Source organism: Diceros bicornis, chromosome 27, assembly GCF_020826845.1.
Source record: "Diceros bicornis minor isolate mBicDic1 chromosome 27, mDicBic1.mat.cur, whole genome shotgun sequence".
Classification (NCBI taxonomy): domain Eukaryota; kingdom Metazoa; phylum Chordata; class Mammalia; order Perissodactyla; family Rhinocerotidae; genus Diceros; species Diceros bicornis.
Window position 1 is genome coordinate 24,038,924 of NC_080766.1, and position 7,319 is coordinate 24,046,242.

Here is a 7,319-nt window from a genome sequence, read left to right on the forward strand (position 1 = left end):
ATTACAAAGAAAATTGCTAAGAAAAGGCAATGTTTGGGAAAATTTGAATGTATTTTCATCTCTCAGATATTTATAATTAATATTAACAAATATAGCACTCTGAAGAGCTATACAAGTTAAATTTTGCTTAAAAGACTCTTTCCTGTGCCAGTTTGACAGAAGACCCTTTGTTTATTTATTAATATGTATGGATAGTCCTCAGAACTAGTTCTGTCAAATACACTTTCATAAACACTTAGTGTATGTTAGAAACTCGGCATACTTTTATTTTATAAAAAAGAATATTGCATAAATCTCATTTTACTTAAATTTAGGGACATACATATAAATAATCCTTTAATTAGCACTATATGAATTTTTTATGAATCTAGCATTGATACTGAAGATGTTATTTCTCCTGTTATGCATATCTTCCCATTAATAAATTTTGTTGTTGTTTTTCAATAGACAGAATCATTTAAAATTTGGTTTCGATAAGTTTTGGAAGAAACATGTCTATGCAAATGTAAGAACATGAGGAAAAAAAGAGATAATCTGAAAAATGATTGAAAGGTGGTGTTTTCATTTAGAGAAAGCTTTAAAAGAATGTATTCCATATAAAACAATTTTGGTTTAAATGAAAAAGGTGCTTTCATGAGTCTTTCTCAGAATACCTGCTAAAATAGATTGACTTCAGTTCTCTTCCTGGCTATCTTCAATTCACAGGCTCAAGGGAACAGAAACAGAAAGAGATAAAAAAGAAGAAAAATAAGGAGTAGGTCTATATCTTTAAAATAGTAGAATTTTCTAAGAAAATTTTGCCTCCATCTAAGTGACATGGTGGTCTTCGAGAGACAGTGTATCTACTCTATTAAATAATAGCTCTGAGAGATCATGGATATAAAATATTCATCCTTGTTTTCCTGCATCAATTATATAATCTGCCATATTCCAAGTTCAATAAATTTTTATATGATACAATCTAGAAAAAAATTAAAAGCTGTGTGTGTGCATACAGAAGGAAGATGAAAAAGAAACATTTTGGTGTAAAATCTTCCAGTTCTCTATTTCTGGCTCAGATAAAAAAAAAAAAACTAAGTAGAAATTTTAAGAATTATGTAACTATATATACATTAGATAATTTTGTCTTTAAAATATTCTTTGTGGTTTTCTCAATTGGATAAGACAAGAAAAGGTAAGAAAGAAGGTAGGATATTTCAGTGTTGAATATTGTTATGGCTTCCCTCTCTCTACATAATTTAGGCTACGTTCTTTTGAGGATTTAGTCAGTGAAATATTCTGGATTGAAAATTTACAAAGAATTCCAGAAAATTTTGTACTGTAGGATATGAGAATAAAAATAGTGTTTCCCAAATCTGTACTTTATGAAAACTTAGGTCTATGGAAGATTAGAAATTCCACTTTCACAATCTTGGAGAACTTTATACAGTAAGGAGTTAACTCTGTGGTAGGAAGAAACCTAGTAAGAAACCCTAGCTTCATCTAAAAGATTGAGGGTGCTTCTTTGATAGACTGAACAGTTCAAGTTTTGAGATCCACACACACACTTCTAGTTAGCACTTAGAACAAGCAAAACAATCCAATTTGGGATGAAAGAATAGCCAGTACTGGGTTGAAGCGAGATCATGCCCCCAGAGGAAGAATGTTCAGATGGTGAGAATCTTCTATCTTTGGAACATTAGAGGATTGGGTGTTAAGAACCATTTAAGATGATTGCCTTCAAAAAATGAGTATTTTTATAATTGATTTACTTTTGTTTTATATCTCCTGTTGTTAATGAGTGTTTAATTTGGGAGAATCATTTTAGTGGATGACAGAGAACTTTAAAATTTTTTGTGAATAAATTAATGTAGCTCAGAAAAATGAAAAAAAAATGTATTTGTGACTATCTCATCTAAAAAGAACCCATGTCTGTCTGGTGTCAAAGGTACTGAGCAGGGGTATGATGAAAAATTATCACCTTGTTTCTTTACTTTTTTATTAACTAATATCTATTAGGAAATAGAAAAGTAAACTTCAGCTATCATATCACCATATGACTCTCTCCTTTTCCTCTATCCTCCTCTTCTTCCATAAAGTAACTAATGTTTATATTCCAGTCTTAACAAAAGGAATTTTCTATAAAATCTTTTCACCGAATTATTTATAGAAAAGTAAACTCTTGGATTACTTTTTACTGAAGAGGCATTAATAGAGGGATTCTCTGTGAATCCCTCCCTTTTAAATCATAAGACACCAAAACAGACCCAGGTTTTATACTGAGTGATGTTATTAAACAAAGAAACATAGCCAGGATGGACCACAAACCAGGCAAAGACATCTTGAGCAATATTCTCAAAGGTTTTCCTGCATCCCTTGTACGGTTTCTGCATCTCAGAGTTCAGGAAAGCACATGAACAAAATGTATTAGCCTGGAGTAGCCATAACACAAGGATGGTGGTCATGCCTCAGAATACCATATCATTCTGTATTCTGCAGTTACATTTTTTCCATAACACTGAGGTGGATGGAGTAGTTTTGACTCAAGTATAGATATGTGTGTTTGTGTGTGTACATGAGAGAAAGGGGGGGGGCAGTTGTGCTTCTAGAAATAGTAAGATGAACCTCACTTACTGTGACATAATTATCTTCTATGTGCTCACCTCTAATTGAAGATTTTAGTATTCATAAATTTTCACACCATCTCTGGCATACTAAAATGCTATTGATTTAAGCATATTTTTAAACACACACTCTTAAATCACTTTATAGCTACTATTTTTCAATTGACTCTATTTTTCAAGTCAACAATTACAATCAACAGGTTACTATAATTTTATTTCTTCTAGAATCATTTATATTTTATCTAGATAAATTGAACAAGATAACTTAATGTTAAAAAGAAATTCTGCCTTGTGTTTTAAATGGAAACAAACAAAAGGGCTTACTTTATCTACTTTCTCCTCTAAACCTTAAACTGACTTGTAATCATATCTGCCTCTAAACAACTTGTCAACTCACATGGCTTCTGTGAAAAGATTGACAACATCAGTAGTGACAGGTTTGGAAGAATCCATATAATATTCTAATAGCCATGTAAGACAGAAATCTGTGAGCAGGTGGTGAGACACAATTGCTAAATGTGTATCTCAAACCCATTAAGAACATCAGGGATGGGGGTAAATCAAGAAAAAAGTTATAAATGCTACACGAAAATAAAAGCAAGGCCGTTAGACCAAAACCATCTTTTATTGTGTTACAGAAAAATTTTGCTGTACTTGAAGAGATCATGTTGTTAAATAATTCTTAATATGTATTAATTGTAAAATAAATCAATAGTGTCTAATTAGTTTTCCCATTATAATACGAAATACAAAAAAAAACTACAAAAAATAATTTTATATGTTCATTATTTTTAGAAGTGAGTATCTGTATGTAGCTTTTGCAATTCAGTTATTCATAAACACTGAAGTCAGGCAATTTTCTCTTTTATTCAAAACAGCAATTATTAAAATAATCATGTCATCAATTACCTATATAACACTGATAAGTCATATAATAGCATTATCATTATGGGTTAAAATCAAGTCATTGGTATTTTTCATATTGCAGTTTTCCGCACAATAATGGTAATTATCACTAAGCATTATGGTTAAAGTTGTTTAGGGTAAATCTTACTAAGTTTGTGTGGAATAAGTTAATCCAACGTTCTTTAACACAATTCTGTTAAATAGGATACTAATATTTATTTGATAGGGTTTTTGTGAGTGTTACATGAAAATGTATGCCCAGGGCTTAGTAAAATGAATGGCAAAAAGTAAGAGTAAAATTATCAAAGAAATTAACCCTATTGGTCAGCTAGATTATGTATTTAAAGTTGTCTTCAGATTCTACATTTGTAAATTTCCCTAATTCATTACTTAATGCACAGAATCTATTCATGAATAGTTGTATTTTACCTTCTCTGTTCTTTGTATTTATTTTCATACACGTAATTTTTGCTTTTATTGAATACTTACACATGAATTCTTGCCTGACTGGAATATTTTCTCTATTTCAGATACTCTGAATTAATTAAAGTCTGTTATTTGATATTACATATGTTCTTAAACTATTTTTCTCCAATAAAATCTTTTTTTTTGCTGTGCTTGGGGCATTTTATTTTTTTAATTTTATTTTGAAACAATTTCATACTTACTGAATGAAACTTGAAAAGTTGCAAGATCAAAAAGAGCTCTCGTATACCTCTCACTCAGAGATCCCACTCAAATTTTGTAAGTTGCCCCAACACTATCCACAGCAAAAAAATCCAATCCTGAATCACGTGCTGTACTCAGTTGTGTTTCTCCAGTGTCCTTCAATCTGGAACAGTTCTTCGCTCTGTTCTTGACCTCCATGACCCCGATAATTGCAGACTAGCCTTTGTACAATGTCCCTCAGTTTGGGTTTGCTTGATGTCTTCCCATGAGTAGGCTCAAAGTCTGCATTTCTGGCAAGTGTATCCCAGGAATAATGCTATTCCTCCCAATGCATCTCACTGAGTGGCACATAACATTGAATAATTCCATTTCTGATGGTGGTAAGCTTTGATTGATGATATTTCCCAGAGTTTTCTCCATTATAAAGTTACTTTTTGTTTCTTTGTTTTTACTTTAAGGCTTTGTTTTTTTAGGGAAGTTTTAGGTTTACAACAAAATTGAGAGAGAAGTACAGAGATTTCCCATATATACCCTGCCCCCACACATGGACAGCCTCCTCTATTATCAACATCACTCACCAGAATTTTTTTTTTTTTTAACCAAGGTTGAACCTACATTGACACATTATAATCACCCAAAGTCTATAATTTACCTTAGGGTTCACACTTGCTGTTGTAGATTCTATGGGTTTGGACAAATGTATAATGACATACATATGTATATCATTATATCATCATACATAGTATTTTTACTGCCCTAAAAATCCTCTGTGCCCTCCCTATTCATCTCTGCCCTCCCCCGACTCTAATTCCTCCCCTGACAACCATTGATCTTTTTACTCCAAAGTTTTGTCTTTTCAGAATGGCTTATACTTGGGATCATATAGTACGTAGCCTTTTCAGATTGGCTTCTTTCACTTAGTTATATGCATTTAAGTTTCCTCCATGTCTTTTCATGGCTTGATAGCTCATTTCTTTTTAGTATTGAATAATATTCCATTGTCTGAATGTACCACAGTTTATCCATTAACCTACTTTTGGAGAAGGTCATCAGGAAGACATGACTGCCCCTTGACCCTGAGCTGGACATGGGCAATTAGAGGCTCCCCACCTCCTCTCTTTGGAATGTGCACTCCACTTGCCTTCTCCACTCCCAGAAGCTGCCTTAAGGATACAGCCTCGAGGTGGTAATGTGATGATGAGACTGTCTGGTCTGGGTATATAACTAAACCCAGCTAAGGCCCCTTGCGTGCATAACTGAACCCAGTTAAGGTCCCTATATACATTTTAAAATTTGGTGGGTGGGTGCAGAAGTGTACTTTCTGGCAGCCACCCAAGACAAGCCTTGTAAGTAGGTTGCTTTGCTTACCAGAACTGCCACCTACCAATCTGGAGTGGGCTTCTTCTTTCATCAGTCTCTCCCTGCTCTTTGTGAGTACGAGCGTGGTTTGGGATTACACCTGGAAGTTCCAGAGGAGGTTATGACCCAACAACTAATGAACAACATCTTAGTGCTTCCAATTTGTGGCAATTATGAATAAAGCTGCTAGAGACAGCCATGGGCAGGTTTGTGCACGGCCATAAATTTTCACATCCTTTGGGTAAATAACAAGGAGCACAATTGCTAGAAAATATAATAAGAGCACGTTTAGTTTTGTAGGAAACCACCAAACTGTCTTCCAAAATGGCTATATGATTTTGCATTTCCACCAGCAATGAGCGAGTTCCTTTTGCTCCATAATTTTGCCAGCATTTGGTATTGTCAGCATCTGGATTCTGGCAATTCTAATGAGTGTGTAGTGGTAACTCATAGTTTTAATTTGCAGTTGGTGATGGTAGTTCCAATTAATGTGTGGTTAAGTTGACTTAAAGGCCATCCAACATAAATCTATTTTAATGCCTAAAAATGCTGTGAACATCTTTTAACATCAAATCATAGTGTGTTAGATTGGGAATTAAACTTGAAATCTAATCGTACCTACTTCTAACTCTTTTATACACTGGGAAAGTAAGGACCAGGGATTTAAATTATATTCTCTCTGTTTAGGGAAAGAGAATTAAAATCTGTAATTCCTAACTCCAATTTAGTGCTCTTTTCAAAACACCCGGGTAAATGGTTTTGTCTTTCCAGTTCTGCCTGAGTTAAGCTAACTGACCAATGGCATGTTCAACATATGGAAAGTGCAAATAATAAATCGATCTTTCTGGAAAGATAACTTTCTCCATTACCTATCCCACTTTTAGAGAAAAACAAAAAATCTTCCTGAAGAATGACTTTCCTTTTTACCCTTTAAATCACGTGGGTTTAGTGAAATGAATTCAGTATTTTACTCCCAACATAAACTGCATAATCTTTCTCATCTCTGTTTTATTCCTCATTGCCCAAATGTAATTGACTAAAATAAAATTAGTTCAGCAGATTTTTATTCAGATTGTTGAAGCTGCAAACATTGATTGCTGAACTAAGAGCATTTTTTGTAATAATGATACAGATAAAGATCAGCATCATTAGATTATGGAGTACAATTGCCCAAATATTCTTAGAAACAAATAAATTGAAAATGATTAAGACCATCCTCACCACAGTTCCTTAAAAACACACAGAATATCTATTGCAAACTTGGATACAAACCATTACTTTGCTATTAAACAATTTTAGTCTAAATGTCTATAGTTTAACACAATTATTATCTCGTTACACAGGATGTTTATTTTATGTAGTGTACGGTTCAACTCGTTTTCTTTTTCAAAAATGAATCATATATTACAACTTCAATAGACAAAATGTACACTAAATTAAAAGGAATTAAATCTGAATGAGTGAAAGCTAATTTGATAAAGGCTTTTATGATGCTATCTACTAAAATAATGAAAACAATCAAAATAGTTAAAATAACTAACCTCATCACAGAATCAAAAGTCAGTTCAAAAAGCATTGACTATGAATGAAGCACTTTAAAATGTCAGTACGTTTGCTGCAATCACCAATAAATTGTTTGAAGTATTTATTGTTTCTAAGAAAAAATCCTTAATTTATCAGAAACATTAAATTATGAATTTGCTGAACAGAAATATGAAGATTGTATTATAGTTTTCTTACACTCAGGGACATTCTGCAATTTGTGGCATAATTAAAATGATT